Here is a 24,010-nt window from a genome sequence, read left to right as displayed (position 1 = left end):
ACCTGCAAGTCACTTTCGAACATCTGCGACTTGTTTCTGGACCATCTCAAGGCCATAGTCAAGGCAAAATGTGGTCATATCGAGCAAAAGTAAATTCATTCTTAATTTTGTGCTATTTTCACACATTTTTTACTTTGAATTGAATAAAAGTAATTTTCCAAACTAAATTTTAGGCCTTTTTAATTATTTATACTTTGAGTGCCGGGTGCCCTATAACCTGAAAAATGCAGGCTTCCAATACATCTTGGCCGTAAACAAACTAGAAAGGAAAAACAAACAAATAATGATCGGTCAAAATTTGCACTAACATAAATTCAGCTTTCGATTTTTGCTACTAGAAATTTAGCATTTAAAAATTTTAATTCACTAAAGAGAATTTTTTATTCACAACTCGCCAAAAAGAGATTATTATTAGCTTCATTCGCAGTGCTTTGGATTTGAAAAGTATTTTTTTCGTATTGCCACAAATTGACGTTCAGCACCGATAGTAAGTTACCCACTAAACGAAATTCTCGGTAATGCCTTCACTTCATATCTTTTCGTATTTGTCTCCGCAACTTTTCGTTTTCTTTTTTTATTCTTTCCTAATAGTTTTAAATAGCAAACAAACATAGGTATTATTCTTTTTTCAAAGTTAGACAAACTTTCACGATCGTCATTCATCAAGGTGTTGCTAATGCATTATGAATAGAGTCAGTAATTGACTGCCGTCAAATGCGCCTTTTATCGCCTCCATTAAAATTTGTTTACAAATTCCGTTTGCATGAAGCCTGAATTAATTCAGTTAGCGGATTTTCAATGAAAATGTATACAGCTGTTCCCTTGATGCTACAAGACTGTCAACTTTGTAGTTCTACATGGCACAAAAGCAAGGAAAAATTGTTTATATAACTGTTTTGTTTTTTTTTTTGGAAATATTATATTTGTTTACACTAGCAATTTGCACAAGTGTGCTCACCTTTTTTTGTTTTGTTTTGGAATATGTGTTTCTTTTTTGTTTATAATTTTGAAATGAAGGCGTTGTGTTAGTTGTTGGCTTTAATAGTTTATAGTTTTCGCTTGCTCATCATCATTAATACACCTCAACTGGTTGTTTGTGCCACTGTCTCTCAGTTTATTTGTTCACCAAATAAATTCCATTTAATTGCAATGAAAAATTTTAATTAATCTTATTATTCAATCATATTTGTATAGAGTGGAATATTGAACAACATAAAAACGAACCAACGCCTTCGAAGCAAATTCGAAATTCAGAACGTGCGTCAACTTTTAAATGTAACCAACAACTGATCGACCTTAAACACCCAATGTGATGGCAAACTTATACTGAGCGCACTATGCCGGCAACCGGCTCAGACTACAGCAACTAACGCACTGAGGCGAGCGGAGTACAGTAGGAACTTTTCATGCGAATTATGCTTAAAATATGGCCCTTATTATGAGCAACATTCGATCTTCGACTGTAGTCGAAAGTGCTGATCGAACGAATTTTCATTTGGTATTATGGTGCTCATTCGTTGAAGAATATGACTATTGTGAATTTCGATCGCTCGACGCATTTACAATAGATAATTTTTTCTCAGCTGATACAGCAAATCAAAATAAAAGAACAACCGATTGTGTTGAAATTCTTTGCTAACAACATTTTTAAAAGTTAAAAAAAGTAAGAAAATAAGTACAACGGAGTTGTGGTTCGACAATTCATCGGACGATGAAAGATTAGTGGAACTAGCTAGAAGTAGAAAACAGTGGAGGGGCGCATCCAACCCCCTAGAAATGGCTTCCACTGAGTATGTTTAGAATTTTCAAAATGTGTTGACGTACTTAATATTACAGAAATTCCCTTACAGATTTTTAAAGAACTTTAGATTATCTAAAGAGGCGTTTATTAACCTACTGCCCAGTACAGAAAACCAGTTGCAGCAGTGCACCCGAGCCAAATCCATTCCAAATATGCTAAAGCTAGCCACAGTTCTCCGATTTTGTGCTCAGGGATCGTACCAATTGAGTATTGGTAATGAAGGACTTGCTCAACCCGCTGTGTACGATGATGCTGAAGATATTGAAGTGGAGTCAAATAACGGAGAAGTAGAAAACATAAGAAATGAAATTTTGAGAATATTATAGAAAAATCTAAAAAGTATTAAACAGAAACCTTTACGCCACAGTTTCTGTTTTATTTTTGTTATAAATTTTCTTTATTCAATTATTCGTCATTCGATAAAAATATGTATTTCAGTTCTTCTACGTATTTCAGCTCATACCTACCAAGGGAAAATAAAAATGTATTTCTATAAACATCACAAAAAACAAAAAACCATTATTAAGCTTAACCCATTTTGATGCCGTTCTCACTGGTGGTCCCAAGCAATTCAGTTCCGTTGTAAATTCCTCCTATTTTTTTGCTGCTTGAACTTTGGTGACTGATAAAATTAATAAAATTAGTATATATTTATTATTTGGTTACTATAAAACCATTAATAATCGCAAACAACTTACACTTTAACAAGTTTTCCCACAATACGCTACACGATCGAAAGCAAAATTGCATTCGACTCTAAATTCGGTAAACAACGAAAATTTCGATAGCGTTGCACCGCTCATAATACCAAATTGACATTCGATTTTCGATCTTCGACAACCAGCGAATATCGAAGATCGAATGTAACTCATAATAGGGGCCTATATCTTTAATGTGCCCTATATCACACATTTTTTTTTTTTTTTCATTTTCTTTATTTATTGAATCTTTCTTGCATTAGAAACAAGCAATAAGTTGCTAGAGTATTATGTTTCCTTGCTAGTGCTAAGAAACTAATTATTTGATCAATGGAATATATGATTGAATCGAATATGAATGTGATGGAAGTGCATGAATGGAGGTAGCCAGAAAGGACGGGTTTCCACTGTCTGATTCTTCGTAGCTGGGAAAGAAAAAAGGACTATAATAGTTTCCAGTTTCCCATAAAGATTCCGTTATCCTTTGTGCATATTGTGCAATTTTTTCGGAGTGATAAGGTATCCGAATTTTCGTAGCTGGGAGCCGGAAAAGCCTAGTTCGTAGTCTCCCTTAAATCTTCCGTTGTCCCTCACGACGAGTATGTGCGATTTGTTTCGTTTTTTTGATGTGATAGAATTGGATGGAGGGAGCTGGAAAGGCGTAATTCCCAGTCTTCCTTGAAACTGCGTTTATCTTTCATTTAGAAATAGATTTCGGGCTAGTTTATTGGGATGGTCTTCTAGCTTTTGTAGGTATTTTTTGCTCAAACGTACTATTTCATCGGCTACACGAGGTATGCAAATGTCTCTGTGAATGTTAGCGTTCTTTATATACCATTTTTTTGTTTCGTTTTTTTTTTCCTTGTTCACTCCTCTCGGGAGCATAGGACCTCGACATTACCCTTCTATCAAAAACGGTTTTGTGCTGTTGTTTTTGCACCGTCCCATGAGATGTCGGCATCTGCTAGATCGCGCAACATCAACCTTCTCCAATTGTTTTTTGATCGACCGCGACCTCTGATCCCTTGCGGGTTCCAGTCCAGTGCCATTCTCGGGATGCTATCTGGTGGTTTTCTCCATGTGTGACCTATCCATCGCCACTTTCTGCGTTTGATTTGCCTAAGGATGGGTTCCTCATTCATTAATCTGCAAAGAGCGTCGATACTGATGGTGTTTGGTCAGAATATTCTGCAGAAAATGCGGAGACATTTGTTGATAAAGAATTGTAGTGGGATGACATGGAGCTCCCGTAATTATTCGCAATGCTTTAGATTGCACTCTCTGAAGTTTTTCGATATTTGAAAGCGTAGCAGTTCCCGCGTTTCTATATTATTATTGGGAGGTTGAATTAGTTTTAAAGGTTTTTTTCGAAGATTTGGGGCTTTATTGTGAAAAAAATAAATATTTGGAAGCGTAGCAGTTCCCGCGTTTCTATATTATATATGCCCATATTGGCTATAGCATGGTTTTAAATAGTAGCACTTTATACTATAGAATCTGCTATCTAAGTGAATTTCATGATATTTTATTTAATTTTTTTGTGGTATATTCTGACCATTCATTGCAAGACAAGTTTCTTTCCTTAGTGTAAACGTAATATACAAGCATTTGGTTTCATTAACCTTTATTCTCCAGTTTTAAGCCCAGCTTCTAATGCATTTATATGCCTTTGTAGTATAGGCGTTGCCAATAAAAGGCCTATTTTCAATATTTTCTTTATTCTATGTAAAAAATTATTTATTTAATTCAAACTTTTTTCTGTCTTATAGATACATATTTAAAGAATAATTTCTGAAATTTAAAAAAAAAAATTAAAACTCCTCCATTGTGACGTCATTTTCGGTGACCCCTCGAAAAAAAAGGTGCGTCCGCGTTGTGAGCATAACTACTGACAGGATCATAAAAAATGAAAAAAACAAAAATAAGTGTTTTAGTTAAGGCCATAAACTCGTGCTTGAACGGAGGAAAGAAAATAAAAGTAAAAATTGGAATTTTGGCAGATATTTTTCCAAAAAAATCAAAATTTCGGTCAAATTTGCTTGACATTTTCTTTTTAAATAGTTGTATTTAAAAAAAAATCCTTCGTCCAAGCACGAGTAAATTGTATCTCGAACACCTGTGTAAAATTTCATCACGATCGGTTGAGTAGTTTCGAGAACATTTGACAACCGACTTTGAAAACACGGTTCCAAGAAAAACGCGTTAAAAATTTTGAGTAACAATAAAAGTGGCTTGGAGCGCACACCTTCCAAAGGCTGCGTCTCCGAAACTATTATTCGGAACGACTGGAAAATTTAGGATAATATTCCTGAGAGGTTGTAGAAATTAATAAGCCAAAAAATCGAGTTTTTAAACCCACGAACCCCATGTAACCCCTTAAACCGAACCAATAAATATAACATTTGTGATATATTTATTAACTTTTTTGGCTATTTCTTACCACAATTTGCCCACGGTATCATTTTCGTTTTGTTTTCCCCAATTGCGATTATGACTATGAATGATGTGTTCGTTAACGTTGAAAAAACCAAATAAATAAAAAAATTAGAGCGCGCGCTACAGATTGACCTGCATTATGGTGGTGACTGCTCTGCTCTCTTTGTTGTTGGTTTTTTTTTGTGTGCCATCACGTTTTGAGGATAAATCTACTGCGAAAAACCAGAAGTATGTAGTTTTCAGTTGCGATACACCAAACAAAACATTTATTATTGTATTTATCAGTACAAACACATGGAGCGACGAACAAACGCTCTCAGTTTCCTCTCATACTCTCAGTTTATTATTTATTTTTGCTTTGTTGTTAGTTTTGTTGGCAAAACACGAAAGCCTAAATCAAAAGTGTTGTGAGTTAATTGGGAATGAAATTGGAATTGATAAACTAATTGAAGTAGTCAATATTTGTAAAGGGAAAAATGTAGTATATTTTCATACATACATACACACTTCATGAATTATTAATATTTTAGAACATGAAATATTATTATTTTACTTATTTTTAAATTGTATTTTATGAATAGTTAAGCCAGCTGTAATTAACAATTTGAGTATCGTTATTTACTTACATACACTGCCTTAAATAATTATGGCACTAGTACTTATTGACAAGTTTTGATAATTTATTTGTTTCTCATTCAATTATAATTTTTTTTTTTTTTTTTTATGAAAATATTGTTCAGTCTGTTGTTGGGTGATCGGCACTCATGCGGAGAAGCTTGGAATTCCGTACAACCCCAATTGCAAAAGCTGTAGGGATACTGCAGAGAAAGAGACTGTTGAGCCCTTGCTCTGCAAATGTCCGGCTCTGGCGGCTAGGCGCTTGAGATTCCTTAGCGTACCCTTTGGGGATGGCTTGCGGAACGTCTCCAGCCTAGATCCCTTTTCTCTCCTCTACTACATCAACAGCACTGGATGGCTGTAACTGGTTTTCTCTTCCCTAAATTTTTTTTCGCAGCTAGTTGTCCACATTATGGTATCAAAACGGCACGTAAGTGCTACTTGAACTGTACCTGTGGTACTCTTGCCATCAAACCTACATTAGTTCAGTCTGCTACAAAAAACATACGAATCCATTTTTCAAGTCTTGTGCAAATTAAAAAAAAAAATCGTTTTAATGCAATTTTATAGCCCACTGAATTTTGTGATAGTAGAATGCAAGTTTCAAGAAAGTCTAAAACCGCATTGACGAAAGTGTTTTTTGTTTTTTGCTGGCGGTCTTTTACATTTCCTCCATAAAACGAATGTTCGACATTTTTGTTTTCTGATTGAAAAATGGGAAATTTTTATGAACATTTCTTGAACTTTTTTTAATTTCGCACAAGGTATGAAACTTATTTACAAGGTGATGCAAAATTAATCATCCAAATTAGTTTTTGAATAACCTAATTACTAAAACAATTACTTTGTGTAATGGAAATCTCTATTTTCATCTTTATGCGCTCCATAATTTGTTTGTTTACTTGTATACTGCAGGTGTCTGGTTCACAAGCGTCAAGTTTGATTGATACACGACACCATTTGCAAAAGTTATAAATTTTCTGATAGGGTAAGACTGAACAAACAAGAGTAAAAACTTGTCAATAAGTCCCTATGCTGTAGTTATTGAGCGCAGTGTATGTAATTTAATACAAATTCCTTTTTGAAACCAAAAAAAAGAAAACTAAATTCACAAACATTAGCGATGGGAAGAATCGATAACTTTTGCGAATCAAATACTTCGGTATCGATTCTTTTGGTATCGGGTACTTTATTTTATGAAACAACTGACTTTGAATCACCCAAGCCTTTTATTAATTATTAAGACTGTGCTTATCTCTTCTTAGTAGAAGTTCCGTGCGTTTAGCATTGAGAGTCGGCCACAGCTCTCGGGCGATTTTACAAGTGGCTTCATTACGCCATCTTTCATTCGCTACTCTTACACTTTCTTCGAGGATGAGTAGCTTACATGTTTGTAAGGGCATGCCTATGTCATTGTCTATGTACTCATCGGTCAATTTGGTGCCGAGTCTCGCTAGTTCATCGGCTCTGCAGTTACCCTCAATGTCTCGATGGCCAGGAACCCATATTATCCTTAAGCGAAATGGCTCAGCAATCTCGTTAAGAGATGAAGGAGATCCCCAGATGGTCGGAATATACACCTCCGCCCACTCTGCCCTCGAGCTTTTAGCCATCTGTGTATACATGGAGGGACTCGCCCTGTCTTACCTTGTCCCGTTCCCACTCTTCCCTCGAGGGTGCCAACCAGGATTTTACCGTGGCCACTTACTTGAAGTGCTCAGCCTTATTGCAATGTACCTTGCCTGAACAGTTCAGTTTTTCTGGATTCACTTCTAGTCCTCGACTTTTGAACCAAAATGATAGTCTATTGAGAACTCTTTGTTGAAGATCACACAGTGTTGGAAGGTGTTTACCCGAGATTGCTATTACAGTATCATCGGCATATGAAATTATCCTACCTCCCATTTTTGTAATCGAAATCAATCGCAACTTTACATCTACTGAAGGACAAGTACTGGCATTTACCACGATTAGGAGGTAAGGAGTTATCAACAAACCAAGCGTCCAATCTTGTTAAGCCCTTTTGAAGTTTTATGCAGTCAACATAACTGTCAATTTTCAAGTCATCTGCAATTGAACCCAGTATTTTAAGCTGACTCTATCAACGCTTTCAAAAAGTCGGTGAATATGTCATCGCATTGTTGACCTATTTCAAATTGTTTTGAGACAAAATTTGCGGATAGACATAATATAAATTTAAAATTAACTCGTCACAGTAGATCTACTCTTAACAAAGCCATGCTGATAAGGCGTTATGATATCTGAAATTTGGACGAGAACCAAATCATGAACCAGGTTTCAAAGAGTTAAGATTTATTATTATTATTTTGCATATCGTGCGATAATTTTGGACATCCAACTTGCTTCCAGACTTATGTATTGGTATGATAATATATTCGCCGTTGCTGTTTCCAACATCTTCCCACCTCTCGACCAATTTGTTGATACGTTCCGCCAAAAATCGCCTGGTCTGGTGTCAACGAGGTGTTGTTGAGCCAGTTTTTACGGTCCTCTTCGTTATCGAAGGTAACGCTCTTCATATGGTCTGGGAAATATGGTAATTGGTCGGTGCAAGGTCCGGAGAATACGATGGATGCCGAAGGACCTCCCATTCGAGCTCTCGGAGTGCGGCTTTGACGACTTGTGCAACATGGCGCTTGGCGTTGTCGTGAAGAAGTGTGAGTTTAACCATGCCATTCAGGTCTTTTCAGTCGAATGGCCTCATTCACGTGGTGTAGCTGGGCAATGTAGAGCTCGATAATTTCCCAGTGCATCATGCCCTTCCAGTGCCACCAAACGCATATCATGATCTTCTTTGGATGAGGATCCGTCTTGACTTTCTTCATCGTGTTCAGAAGGCCTTCCGCTGCGGGACGTGTTTCGTAGACTCGCCTGTGACACCTTTTCTATACACGTCGAAAGTATCCCGGGCTGCTTCGGCAGGTTTCTGACCTCGATGAAAAGCAAAGAAGAGCAGGTGTCGAAAATGTAGATTTTTGCCTCCTGAAGCCACCGTGAAGACGAGCTTCGTGATCTTATAATATCTAATCGCTTCAACTAAACATTAAATTATCTACAAGTCACCGTTTCACTGACTGACTTATTGCTAATATACAGAACCGGCTGCCTGAAAAAGTGTTATAATAGATTGCGTCAATGTATTTTCATGTTTGTTTTTTGTTTGAAAAGTTTACACTCGTAAAAACAAAACTCTTTAAGTTCCTGCATGTGCGGGTGCCTGCGTCAATTTCAGGTGGGCGTAATACTTGAGTACATATTGCATAAAAGCAGAAGTGTACTTATACTTTAAAGGCCAAACAGTAAACTAATCAAATACTCGAGACATTTCATCACCTAATACAATAGAAGTCAGAGTAATGTAAAAAACAAAACTCATTCCAATGCTTCAGCAGCCGTTTCGTGCTCTTTCAACATGAAGGGCAATTGAATAATCATAGTAGTTTGTCTTATCTAAACGCATTCAAAATAAATGCAATTAATTAAGCAACTTAATTAAACAAATAATATAAGTCAAATTCATGTGCAATATTTCAATGCACTTGAATTTTCTAACGCTAAACCGTCGTCGGTGACATCAAAAATAATTCTACGAGCATCTCAAGTAGTGAATTTTTCGCCTCATTAAATGTACTCGTATTTCGATAATCTACCGTTAGTTATTTGAATTTGAAAATTCCATGTAAAGTGAGTATTGTTTATATTGTAAGTGGGATTCGCGTGATAGCAAATAATAAGATCGTGCATTCAATACCTGCATCAGCCACGAAAAGCTTTTTTAATGACTGACACACCTACTTGTACAGAGCCCATAGGTATTTTATTGTGAAAATTATCGATAAGAAAAACACAATTTTATGGTTTGAAATACACTTTATTCACTTGTTCCAACGAGATTTCAATTTATGAATTCCATCCCGGAAGTGAGAAAATGAAAGGGCCGCAAAATACTTTTCCACAGCTGTTATGACCTCGTCATTTGATGAAAAACGCTTTCCACGTATGCATTTTTTAGGTCTGGAAACAGATGTAAGTCGCTAGGGGCCAAATCTGGTGAATACGGTGGATGCTCCAACAATTCGAACTTTACATTTTAGCCATTCTCAAAATGCTCTTGTGACACAGCGCCTTGTCCTGATGAAAAATATTTTTTTTTCTTTTGCAAACTGACCCTGACCTGAAATTGTTTCCTTCAGTTGGTCTATAAGGTTACGACAATATTCAGAATTTATAATTTTACCAGTTTGCAAGTAATCCACAAACAAAAAGTGATGCTAACACCATCTTGGCCGATTTCTGGGCACGAACTCATTTTGGAGCCGAAGAGCCAGGTTCACACCACTCTTTAGCCTCTTGTTTTGATTTAGGATCATGGTGATAGACCCACGTCTCACCCTTAGCGATGAATTGATGTACAAAATGCACTTTGTCCTTTTGAAAGCGAACGAATGCGGCACCCATTGTGCGCACAGCTTTCTGAAAACCCATACTTCAGTCAAAATATTGGAATGAGATGAGATGAGATGCCTAGGGCTTCTACTAAATCTCTTTCAGACACTTACCGATTTTCCAATACGATTTCCTGTATTTTTTTTAAATGTTTTTGGACGTCCTTGACGTGGATCGTCTTCAAGGCTTGTACGACCACGTTTAAAATCAGCAACCTATCTTTCTACTGTACTCATTGATGGCGAAAAGTCCTTATACACTTTCAACATTCGTTCATAAATTGTCTTTGCTTTTAAACGATACTTGATTTTTTACATTGTAGAAATTACTGTGAAACGTTGGTACTAAATGGCTTGTAATCAAAGAATGAATTGAGAGGTTGAAATGAAACTTCACATATGTTCATATGAAGAGTGTACCAACATAACAAAAAAAATGTAAGCTAGTGGCAATGCGCTCTCTTATCGAACCGCAAAACTTATTGAATAGCCTGGTATATTGTCAAATTAGTTAATAACCAAGAAGTACGAGTACAAGCATAAAACACAAAAGTTACCTTGAATGCTTTCGATTTGTATTTCCGAAACTGCAGCAACGGTATCTGAAGGCTGTGGCTCAGAAGTATGATGCATGCATACCTCTATATCATTGACCGATTCCCATTTAATATTTACATGGCTTCAAATAACCTTTATAAATTTTTTGTAAAATATATTTACCGTACACCGTATTTATTTAAATTTCGAACTTTTACTCAATTCGTAAATTTTAATTCGTGTGTATTTTTACATTGCGAGCAGCTGTTTTTATAATTTGCGAATTCTTACTAATAAAAGTTTATTCAGTTAAAACGCACAACTTCCCCTCAAAAAGAAATGTCATTTTGAACTCTTACTTTCCCCTGCTTTGCAATTTTTTTTGGATACATGAACACCAAAACTTGATCATTTCTAGCAATCGTTAAAAATTATTTGCTTCATCAACAGACCTAAAAGCAAAACTTTTGAATTCTAGCATGGAAAAGCTTCTTATAAAAGTAAATCCCCCTTTAATGACCACTTAAGAGTGTAGATTTAACCATACAAAGGAAAAACATCAAGCATACATCACAAGGTGGGGAAAGTGAATGCAGGAAATTGGAAAACTGCGTTTAATTTACTTTTCGTTTTTTTTTGCTGTAAGTCGTGGTTGCTGTGGTGGTCACTCAATAAAATGTGACCACAGCCGCATTAACGACCGAATCCAAAAATTCTGGAACCAAATATTTTCAGTGTTTGTGTGCTGTAATTTAGGAATTTACAATACGCCAAGACTTGAAAAAGTCTCAAAACTAACACTCTAATGACGCAGAATCTTGGACGATGATAACATCCGATGAGGCGTCACTTGGAGTGTTTAAGAAAAAGATTCTGCAGAAGATTTTTGGAGGCGATGGAACAATGAGCTGCAGGAGCTTTACGACGAAATAGACATAGCGCAGAGAATAAAGATCCAGCGGTTACGTTGGCTGGATCATGTCATCCGAATGGATACAAACCCTCCGGCTCTGAAAATATTCGATGCGGTACCAGCTGATGACAGTAGAGAAAAAGGAGGGCCTCCTCTGTGTTGGAAAAATCAAGTGGAGAAGGACTTGGCTTCGCTTGGTGTTTCCAACTGGCGCCGGTTACTACGAGAAAGAAACGAATGGCGCGCTTTATTAAACTCAGTCAAATCGCTTAGGGGGTCTAGAAATTTCAAAAAATCTATTTTTGTTTTCTCGATATTTCGAAAGTATTGTATCATAAGAATATACTGTGAAATTTTCATGCAAAAATTCCCAATATTATAGCTTCTACAGCCAATTAACTAGATAAAGAGCGGTCCGCGCATTCCAGTACCTCAAACTTTATATTCATTTATCTCGAAACAACTTTTTTCGGTCTGGTGTTGTTACAAAACAAAAAACCATTCAACCAAATCGTCTAATACGTATAATATGTTGTTCACAACACCTATGGCTATCGCCCGTACTATAATCCTATTATTATTTCGTATTTTTTTCATTAAAAAACTGAAAAAAACGATTTTTAGAGTGTCAAATTCAAAACCGCGCCATTTTATCAATTTTTTTATTTTTTTATTCGAGTACTGGACATAGCTACAGTCATACTGATTTTTTTCTGATAATTTTTGTGGCTTTTGTGTTTCAGATAAATAGAAGAGCCAAAATGGACAACACAGTCCAGGTCCAATTTTTCGGGAGGGTGAACTTCAGTGCCATTTTTTAAATTATTAAAATTAAAAAAAAAATTCTCCTCCTTTTTGTATGTAAAAGAAGTTAAATAAAAAGCCTAAAAAATTTAAATATCGTTTTTCATTTTTTTATTGTAAAAAAAAATCCTGAAAATATCCTAAATTTTCGATCTCTAGACCACCCCTTAAGTGGTTATCGCGCAAATCAAGAAGAAGAAGAATTTACGAATTTGTATGAGAATAAATTAAGGTGCGCACAGGCACGTAAACCACATTTGCTGCAATCCAAAAAACCAAAATGTCGAAAGAAGCAGCTTCAAAGTTTTTAATTCATTATGCCTGCCTAAGTAAAAGTAAAGACACTCTTTCTTCATGTAATGAGACTCTACGGTTCATAGATGTCGACATGCATTTTTCTCACAACAAAAAGGAAGAGCTGGTGGTCATATCTGCATACTTATCTACTAAAAAAATGGTGTATGGGTATCATAACCAGGTATGTGCTGGACATACCAAAATGTGGTAGTGCAATCACCACAAAAAAACTTCTTGGTGCTATAAATTTTTCAATAATTCAGAATTTGATGTCCAAAATATCGTTGGAAAGATCTTCTTAATCGAATATTGATAATAAACTAATAGAATGATAATTTACCTGTAGATACCTATTAATGCCGATAAAAGTCCAAAAAAATTAATTGAACAATCATTTCGCTCGCTGTATTTTTTAAATCCGAATATTTAACATATTCCAGGGTCCTGCGAAAATGGACGTCTAGATAAAAAAATTCTGAATTTCTGAATGTATACGTATACTCACACATGCATATAATCAGCGCACGTGGTCTGCTTTCGTCACTAGCGCGTACTGCTGGGTGCTGTGCGTGTGTAAGCGGCTAAAAAATTAGCAATACCGGCAAACAAGAAATGTGCGGCGGTAGGCGATAACAATAAAACTGTTTGTGGTACAATTTTTCGCGGCTGATACAGAACTTTGAAGTGCAATAAGGAAAGAAATAATAAAACGGGTGTTTTTTGTGGTATGAACTTTTTTTTTCTAGCAAAAAACTCACTCTTAAAATTCTGGCTTTGATTCACTAATATTTTGTATGGCATTCAGTGTAAATAAAAAACTTTGAGAATATGGGTACTCGACTATTTCTTATGAAGCATCGAATGTTAGTTTCTAAATCGACGAACGTAGATAAATCGATGAATGAGTTGATATAACCCCACAAAAGTAGTTCAATGCAAACGACACCAAGCTTTTTCGGATTGGCTCGCTTTGAGGATTTCTTTCACTCCATACAAATGGTAACTTTGTCTTACCTTTCCTCTCAAGACAGAGCTCGTCCTATTCACGAGGAAATATAAAATAGCCAGAGCTCAACTTTCCTCAATAGGGGGCGCTCCGTTGGTGCTTTCTGGCAAGGTGAAGTACCCAGCCCAACATTGGAAGCCCAACATTGAGGAGAGCATAAGGAAGGCAAAATCGCCCTGTATGGGTGCGAGGACGCTATTCCCAAAAGATGGGGTCTTTCGCCTATTGATTGTATCATATTTTGGCCATATAATACAATACCATTTAAAGCCAATTTTGTTATATGGAGTCATAGTCCGCTGGAACTCACTATAGAGGACGACATCGCTGTAGAAGATGGAGAGTGTTCAAAGGACTGCACTCATTGGAATCAGTTAGGCGCGTCGAACTACACCTACTCTAGCGCTCAACGCAATGTTAAATGTGGTAGCTGCAGACATCGCAGGCAAAATTGCCGCTGCACGTACTGCAATCAGAATGAGGGGTTCGAGATAAGGACTCGACCTCGCTTATGGACACTCAAGTATCCTAAAAAATTTTGGATTCATCCCCCTGTCGACGGAACAACTTGCTCACGAAGGGATCAAAGTTGACGGAGGAGTATTTTGCGAGGAGCTTCCCATCAGACTCAAGTTCAGATTACCAGACCACTGCAGTATATTCCAAGCAGAGATAGCCGCTATCAAAGACGCAGCTGATTAGCTACTTACTTGCGTAATAACTGTTAAGAAGGTAAATATATTACTATTACTATATATATAACATTTACTGTCATATCCAGGCGGTAATTAGGGCCCTCGAGACAATGATGGTGCATTCGAAACTCATCAGGGAATTCCTGGCTCCACTGCATCCGAGTTCTTTGATATCAATTTATATGGGTTCCTGGTCACAGCGATATTTCGGGAAACTCTGAGGCAGATGAGCTGGGCAGACAAGGGGCATGTGAGGTGATTTCTTCGCGATGGGAGAGGATTGGGATCACCTTGACCCCCTCCGGTCTGCTCCTGGAAAAATGGGCTTCGCGCCAACTCAGTGCGAGCACTGGGTAAGTATTCAAACTTGTAAGGTCGCGAAATTTTTCTGCCCAGGTGTGGATCGGGGGCGCTCGACCAATCTTCTGAGGCTGACAAAATCTCAGCTCTCAAACTTCGTGGATATTCTTACAGGAGCTGTGCTTGCTGTGAGACTTGGAATTACCTCGACTCCTTTTTGTGTCAGCTGTATTAAGGATGACGTGGAATCATCTCAGCACCTTCCCCTTACATGTCTCTTGCGGTGCTAAGATTTAGGCCTCTTGGTTTTTACTTCTTTGCTACGCCTGCTGATATAGGTACATAGCAGGTCTTGACTTTAAAAATCTGATAAACTTCATCATCAAGATAAAACGGTTAACAAAACCGCAACACAGTCATCGTTCATAATCCACATAAACTATATCCATTCTCCTAACCACCCCACCCCTACCTCTCTCCGTCCGCTCCTTTCGTCCTATTGGTCTTCCTCGACCTTACTTCATTTCACAATGGTATCACAAAGGATGAATTCCATTTTTTTGGCCAAGTGTGTCCACTCCTTGGCAACCATTGTAAGCTAACCTAACCTTGTCTTACCCTTTTAAAGAGAAAGAGGCCTCAAAGATGAAGACAGTTTCATGAGAAGGATTCTGTTCCTTTTCCAGTTTATTTTCCACCCATTTAAGGTACGATGCAGAAAATGATTCTACGGCTTCAGTCTCTGGACCATTCCTTTACATCATTTGTCGGTTGTTTGACCGAGCTCCTCCTCCAATTTGTGTATAACAGGCCCTTACAGCCTTTGTTGGTTGTTTGGCCAAGCTCCTCCTTGAATTTTTGGTGTGCGTCTTGATGTTTTTTCCACAAATAGAGAGACCTACAGTTTCATGCCGGTTTGCCAGTACCTGCGACTGCTAGGAACAACTTTTTCTATTATTTAGTGTTACTTGTCCGGGTTTCGGACGGGTGGTCACGCATCAACCCATTCGCCTACGCCGACCGTTGGGTCTTACACCAAGTCCAAAATCTTGCTGATGAGAATGACGAATTGCCGAATTTTCACCCTCAGCCCCTTCTATATCTATACATTTAATGAATATTATCTGTAAGAGTAAACGTAGAGGCAAATCAATTAATCTTATTTCCTAGTAGCTATTCATTCAGACGAATATGCGCTTCCCGGGCGAAGTGCTTTGTAAGTTTTGGTGCCTAGCAAGTGAATTTGCACGATTCGTAATCTCTGTTTTAGGGCAAAGCTTTGCCAGGGCGCGCTGAGCAGAAATGCAAAAAACATCTGATAGTTTGACAGATATCTCTATCCAAAGTTCCAGACGCGTAAAAACACCCGTTATACACGTTGTTCATAAAGTAATTAATATAGGCACTTGTACATAGATATGTATATTATATTTAAAACACACTAATAAAAATTCATGCCGGAGCTCTTGTGTTGTTTTTAACATTTTGCCAAAGATAACCCCAATGAGTGGCAAATTAAAAAGAACACAATTCTAATGTTTATCGGACTTTTTTTCGGTATTAGTCATCAACCACACGCCAAAAAAATATTAGGAAGTGAAAACTTGAATGAGCTGGAAATGAGATTAAAAGATAACTTTTACGGGTTTCTGAAGTTTCTGGACATATTGGGACAAAAGGGAAAGTAAGCTATTTTTTTCGTTTCAGAGTTTGGTACCAGCTTACAACACGTAGCCGTCGCTCTTCACTTCTGAGTTCTTCCTTGGCTCTTAAAATTTCTAATTACTATTTATACGCAAGAGTTTTGTCAATGGGGTTAGATCAGAGGCCTTTATCCCTATTAGTTGAGGAGATATAAGGGTCATAAAGGGAAGTAGTTGTTGCTAGGACAGACGTCTTCACATGCACTAAGAGTTTAACCTAGATATATTTATATGTAGATAGATATTATGTGATGTAGTAGTAGTATTTATTGCAAATAAAAGTAAAATATAGAAAATTTTAAATTTACTTATGGTAATATTAAGGAAAAAATAAATTACAATAATTTAACGACAATGGCATGAGCCGTTATGTGATGTATTCACTTGAAGATCTATTCTATACTCAATTCCCTTCACAATACTTCATTCAAGCTCAATGCTGTGACGAAGCTTAAGAGGACATTAGGTGGCAACGATTCTTTTTTTGTCCGCACGGAGGCACAATTTCTCTGCGCCTTTTCGGCAGAACATTCAAAGAACAGTCGAAAAAAACATGAATCGTCGGTCGACTGCTTTTCGAAACATCTTCAGTTTTTTCTTTGGGTATTTAATAAGGTCTTCTACCTTTTGAGATTATACCAGACTTGGTCGCCTATGCCACAGGACAGATGGCTACGGTATTCTTTACGGAAGTATATGACATCTTCAACTTGCATACTGGCTAATAGAAAAAAAGTGTTCGCGGTGGCAGTATTGGAATTTGTAGTGACAGTCAAGCTACACTTAAAACCCTTGCTAACCCACGCTGCTCTTCGAAGTTAGTCGGTGAATGTAAGACAAAACTGAACAGTGTTGCAAGACACAACAAAGTAAGTCTTATTTGGGTGCCTGGACATTGTGATATTACAGGGAACGAGTTAGCTGATAAGCTGGCTAATGAAGGCTCTGCAGATATGACACTATGCCGTGAACCCTTTCTAGATGTCAATTCTGCATCGATTCAAGTATGGGTTGACGACTTCATTAGGTCTACCCATAGAGGACGTTGGTCTGGGTTGAACTCGTGTAGAGTAGCCAAGTGCTTTGTGAAAGAACCAAACAGGAAAATAGCGCCCTTTCTCCTATAACTCAGTAGAAAGGACGTGGGAGTAATGGTGAGTGTAATCACAGGACACAACGCCTGTGGTCAGCATATGGCTGCCATGGGGGTCGTCGACAGCCCGATATGCCTATCCTGTCTTGAGAATGACGCACTGCAGAGCATTTTCTCTGTAGCTGTCCGGCGTTTTCCAGAATCAGACGTAGGAGATTGGGTTGCGATATACTGAGTATAGCTAAAGTTCATACTCTTCCTCTTCCGGATCTGTTAAGATTCATCAATGAATCCAAGAGATTTGTGGAAGAGTGACCTCAAACTAATTTTTCCGTTTTACCACCCACATTTTATTTTTCCTATCTCTATTCTTTCTACTGAAATCTATCCGGGTGTAGTACAATGGCCTCCTGACTGACTGGACTTGTCCAACCCCCACAAATCTAATCTAATCTATCTGGTCTGGCGTTATTTCATTGCCTTTAGCCAATTCAATTATTATATTTTATTCACTTATCCCTCCTAACCTCTTCTTTATTGTTGAGCTTGTTTTCTCGCCGTCAAAAAGAGTTCGGGCCCTGTTAAAGTAGTTGCCAGATTATCTCGCGCTTAAAAATCAGCTTCTTCCCTTTCTTTGACGTCCTTGACTTGAACTTGAGATAATATTACTTCAAATGATGATAAAGTTTTGAGTGCTATCTCCTTGGCTGTCCCTTATTGGAAAACCGCGACATGCTCTTAGCAATAGTTGGACCCTAATTTAATTCTAGACGCAAACTTAGGTATGTCGCATACCTACACTTTAAGTTTGCTGGCATTGCCTATCAGCGCCGAAATTTTTGTCCTGGGATAGCAGATTCCGCCACCTATGCTTTCGAGGAATTTATGTAGCGGTTCCTGTTTCTCCCACTGGAGCATAGAGCCTCAGTAAAACACCTCCATCTGATTCTATTTGTTTTACAAGACGCTTGATTCCGTTCCAAGTTTTTCCTTACGTTTGAACTTCTTGCTGGACAGTTCACCTCCAAGATATTTTTGGACGGCCAACCTTGCGAACACCTTCTAGATTCCAATTCAGTGCTTGACAGCAGATTTCATTTGTGTCCTTGCGAAGCGAATGCCCAATCCACCTCCACTTTCGCAGTTTTATCATGTGAGCTACCGGCTGGATTTTGTACCTCTCGTATAGATGGTCGTTACTTATGGTGTTGAGCCACCAGATCTTCAATATCCTGCGTAAACATTTGTTCACACAGCTTTGAATTTTGTTTTCGATCCAATTATTTGTGAGCCAGGTTTCCGATCCATACAAGAGTACTGATTTGTCTTAAAGATCCGTGATTTTGTATGTACGCCGACGCTGCGCGAAGACCAGATAGCTCGAAGCTGTGCATACAGCGCCGTTCGCTTTCGTTATTCTGTTGATAACATCTAATTTCGCACTGTCTTCAGCGGCAATGGTACCACGCAAGTAGGTAAAGGTGTTAACGTTCTGAATTTGATCACCATTTAAGAGGAGCGGGCGGCTGTTAGTGGATCGAATTTTCATAGCTTTCGTTTTCTCGTGATTTATTTTTAGCCCTGCATTCAATGTGGTTGAGGGCAGATCGTCAATTTTGTTCTGCATGTCGGTGTGTTTGACGTAGAGAAGCCATATATCATCAGCGTAGGCAAGGTCTTCGAGATGTTCATACAAGTTCCAACAAATACCTTCCTCTTCCAATGACAATTAAAAATAATAAAGGAAACAATAGTCAGCCTTGCCATACGCCAGCACTGATGGGTATGTTTTCCGACAGATTACCATTATGCAAAATCCTGCATTTAAAGTTGTTGTAGTGCGCGCGTACGAGAAATATTAGTTCCGCCGGGACCCTTGATAGCATGATGTTGAGCCCTCTTAATAAGGATCATAAGTTTCTCACTTGGTAAATGATGTTCCCGTGGCATGAAGTGCTACCAGTTTCTGAAAGTGTTTTACTTACTACTTGCGAGGGCAGCTTAGTTTAAAGAATTTCAGAGCAAACTATAATTTTAAGTGGAATCTTTTCATATAATCTAAATAAAACTTAATGTCACTACTTTTACAATCGTTACTCTTTAATATTTTGACGTTATTTTTAACAAAAGTCATCAAAAACACTATTTGCTCGAATTTTTAATATAGTTTCTACACTTTTCGTTCGGCCATAAAACGAAGTCAATAACCTTTTAATTTTTCGCAATTGTTGTTGATGAAAGCTGCCAATAGTGACAACGAAAAACAAAATGATGTAAACATCAACATGGACATTGAGACATTGGGCTTGGCGTGCTTCTGCGTCGAGGTAAGAGTGATGCAAACTGGTTTCTTGCTGACAGCAAATATGCACTCATGTACATACGCACATACATACATATAAACATACAAAATGAAAGCATAAAAAACAGACCGAGTGGTCATAAGAAATTTTTGAATTTAATTTGATTTGAATTCAAGTAGTGTTTGAATCTACATTTAAAATTAATATAGATAAAAAGTGAGGATGGAATAGAAAACGAGCTGCTAATGGGTAGACAAAAATTTCGGTTTTAAGTTGTAATCACAAATTACTCAAGTAATATTATAATCTGCTTTAGATAGTTAATCATGAAAGCTAACACCTAGTGTTAAGAGAACAAAACTTTATCATTTAATTATAGTGAGGTGCAAAATAAAGTCAGTACACCACACGGAATAGTTATAAGAGCAACTAGATTTTTATTATCGGTTTAGGCATTAGGATTATATTTAAAATAAACAAATAGAATTCTCGGGGTTACTTTATAATTTGGAGCTTGAAATTGAAATTTGACTTGGTCGAGCCAAGGGGCGCCAAGAGATTTGGTGGATCCTAAAACATTCAGACTAAAAAGCCCATTGAATTTAGAGCTCTGGAAAGAGGCTAGATAGTCAAGGAGGAAAGGAGAAAATTATCAGAGAACGAGATAGGAAAGAATAGAGACAGAGACAAAGGTAGTTAGTCCTGTGAGAATTTTGGAGATTCTTTGGCAAATCTGTAAACATCCTCCAGTTTACGAATATTACTCATTCTCACAACATCGGAACCCAAAACTCTTAGCCTTGCTCTAGCAAAGGAGGGCACTCACAGAGAAAGGGCTCAGTGCTATCCGCCTCCTCCAAGCAAGACAGGCACACTGGGTCCTCAATGATTCCAATGGTGGTCTCATGGGGTCAGAGTTGGGTCCTGTAATAATACCGACCATCAACCGAACGGCTTTCGCTCTAAGTTTTAGTAGAAAGTTTGACAGTTTTCTGTTCGGACTTGTTATAAAACACTTTGCAGTTCTGCAGCGTTCTAGACCGCTCTGTATGTAAATTGAATACATAATCGCTTATCCAATTCATGATTCCAGCGGCACTGATTCCGATTATTGGCTCTGGTCCTTGTGTGGGAACCGCTGATCCACGGTTGGCCAATTCATTAGCAATTTCGTTTCCTTAAACACCGGAGTGTCCTGGAACCCATATAAGTACCAGCCTATTATGTCTTGCAACAGAATTAAGCTTCTTCTTACATTCTTGAACAATCTTTGAGGTTTGCTTCGTGTTCTCCGGATAGCCTGACTGTCACTGAAAACTCCCATTTGTTTCCCGCTCCATCCCCTCTCGATTATCCATTCGGCTACTTTCAGGATGGCAAAAATTTGGAGCTTAGTTGTCGTTGTTGTAGCAGTAATTTGTATTGGATCCTCCTTGGATTAATACTTGTTAAATCGTCAAAGCTTCAATTTGATTTAGTTTTTTATAATATGATATTTTGACCAATTTTCGAAAATTTGACTTTAATCGCACTTTTAAGGATTACAGCGCTATCAAACTGTGTGCGATTTTTGAAAACCGTTTGGAAAATTATTGCTCTTACATTTTCGATTGGGTTGAGGAATTATATACAGTTAGAAGGCCGAAAATAACGAGTTTTCCAGAATTTTTTCTGAGAAAACTTAATATTATGCTATCTTTCAAACACCAAAATTAAGAATAACATTTTTCTAATAGCGGTCGCCCCTCGGCAGGCAATGGCAAACCTCCGAGCGTATTTCGGCCAAGAAAAAGCTTCTCATAAAAGTATTTGCCGTTCGGAGTTGGCTTGAAACTGTAGGTCCCTCCATTTGTGGAACAACATCAAGACGCACACCACAAATAGGAGGAGGAGCTCGGCCAAACACCCAAAAAAATTGTACGCGCCAATAATATATATATATATTATTAAAAATATTTATTTGGAAAGGAGCTGCACCTGATCTCAGGGAGCTCCACTCAAAAAAATCGTTTTGCGGAGACCACTATGTCTCTGAACTGGATCCTCTGAAATTAAAAAACCAAACAGATTTCGTTAACGTAATGTTAAATCTAGTAATTAATCGAAGGAATAAGCAAAATAAATTTATTTTTGGCGGTTTCTCAAAAAAAAAAATCGATCTTTGACCAAAATTTCGGCCTTAAATTGTTTATAAAAAAAAAATATTTATCGGTGAGAAAAAATCTTCGATTAATTACTAAAAAATATATTTAAGAAGCTCGTGTTATTCGAGACTAATCGGTTGATACGATTTCAAGTAATGTTGGTCAACGACTTTGAAAACATTATTTTGAGAAAAACGCGTTTGAAGTTTGAAAAGCACTTTCATGCACTCTGAAACGCCTTTTAAAATTTGCATGTAACTTCGAAAATATTCACCGAAACGATATTAAATTTTCTATGTGTATTCTTAAATATATGTATGTACTTTAAAAAAAAAAAATAAAAAAATCGATTTTTTGAAAATTCTAACTGTATATAACCCCTAAATTCTAATAACAGCATTCAAATAAATGTTAATTTTTTTTTATTTATATTTATTTAACTTTAAGAATTTTACAGTCCTTAACTCCTTAGTTATGTATTGCACAACCTCTAGGATAGTTCAAATTAAACTCTCACTTATTAGGTTTTTTCTAATTTCCAATAACAACTCAAATAGTATGAACTTTGTTTTCTACATCACTGTATTTTGTTATCAGCGATAGACTATTATTTTATATAGAAGGTCAATAGTATTGATAATAATCGCAGCATATTTGTATTAAAATTACAAATATGTAGCTATAAAATCCTTTTTTTTTTACCAACTAAGTTTTTTGACGAAGAATCAGTTCATCATGACGGAAACGGAAGCAACAAAAATCAGACAGAGAAATTCTTTGCTATGGCGTCAGATTGATTTTGCCCAGAAGTCGAAGAGGTATACGCACACTAAATTAAATAGTCCTATTCTTAGAATTGCTGCAATTATGTCTGAACAGTTTTTATTTCACAGATTTTATTTTCACTTTTATTATTATTATTTATTTTTTCTATTTTATTATATTAACGCACATCTTTGTAGTGACTAAACCACTCACCATTCAATATTCACTTGTTTTTGTTATACGTGTGCAAATTGTTTTTGCCGCTTTGTTGGCACTACAATACAACAAGTGCCTGCAATCACCTAATAATTCACTTTCTATCAATGTAGATTTTGTTGCATAAAATTATACACATAATTCATTATTTATTCTATAGAAATACGTCCCAGCAAAACAAACACCAAAAATTTAGCTAAAACGTATTCTCTTATTTTCTTCTGCGACTGTTTACAATAGCCATCGTCAAAGCCTGTTACCAGCTGTTGGTTAGTGCTATCTGAATTTTATATCGTACTGTACCCTACAGCTGGGTGGCAATAGCGATGGAATAAACTGGGGTTTTAAGTTGAATTTTCTAGTCAGCGTTGAATGAATACGATTTTGTCAATCGTTTAACCTGTTTAATTTTCCTGACGTTCGTTTTGACGTGATAACGTCTTATAATTCGATTTAACAAGCTGCACGCACGAAAAAATGTGTCGTTACCTTGCTCATATGTAGTTACCTTGCTCATTAGTGTTACCTTGCTCATATGTAGTTACCTTGCTCATATTAGTGTTACCTTGCTCATATGTAGTTACCTTGCTCATTGCATTGAATGAACTGCAAGCGAAAGCGCGGAAGGAACGACAAAGCAAACAAAGCAAACGAACGGCAACGTTCGACATCTTGCTCTCCCCTACTTAAGTGAGCGTATATATGTATGTATATGCGCATATGTACATATATAAATTCACGTATTTGTTGTTGTTGTTGTTGTTGTTGTAGCAGTATCTTCGCCCTGTCAGTGTAGTGTAAATTACCGGTCGTCTTCGTCTAGCTCATCTAACGGTAGGCCCAGGAAACTGGCAGTTTCGACGGGTTGGGTCCAGAGGGAGAGAGGTGTTAGATGAGTGGGTTTGATGGGGCATGTGAAGAGGTGGTTAGTGTCGTGCGGGGTACCTTCACATGCAGGACATATGTTTAGTATGTCGGGGTCGATTCTGGATAGGTAGGAGTTTAACCTGCTACAATATCCAGAACGTAGTTGTGCCAAGATTACGCGGGACTCTCGAGGAAGCTGGAGCTCTTCGTCTGCGATAGGTGGTGGTTGGACTCCGATAACGGCATTCGGGGGTCGGGAGCTTAGGAAGGTGGTAAGTGTCTCCCGATGAATGTCGTTAATAGCCTGTCTGTATACTGTCCGATCCTGGAGAGGTCTGTCCGTTTTGT

At 37.4% G+C, this 24,010-nt stretch overlaps 1 protein-coding gene across 5 annotated transcripts in view; it reads right to left on the bottom strand.

Annotated features, from left to right (window-relative positions):
* Positions 1–23,051, bottom strand: part of LOC128860221 (sodium-independent sulfate anion transporter) — a 47,125-nt gene extending 24,074 nt beyond the window's left edge. For 2 of the 5 annotated variants that reach the window (XM_054097579.1, XM_054097577.1), the window contains exon 1: positions 959–1,361. The gene's annotated coding sequence lies outside the window, so the exon portion shown is untranslated. Of the gene's footprint in view, positions 1–308; positions 475–958; positions 1,362–22,792 lie in introns of those variants that run through there. The other 3 variants (XM_054097574.1, XM_054097573.1, XM_054097575.1) reach the window with 3 other exon arrangements.
* Between the last annotated feature and the right edge of the window lie 959 nt (positions 23,052–24,010).

The sequence above is a fragment of the Anastrepha ludens genome, chromosome 4 (genome assembly GCF_028408465.1).
Source record: "Anastrepha ludens isolate Willacy chromosome 4, idAnaLude1.1, whole genome shotgun sequence".
NCBI classification, from domain to species: Eukaryota; Metazoa; Arthropoda; class Insecta; order Diptera; family Tephritidae; genus Anastrepha; species Anastrepha ludens.
Note: the sequence above shows the minus strand (reverse complement) of the source record. Positions and strands in the feature narration are given on the sequence as shown.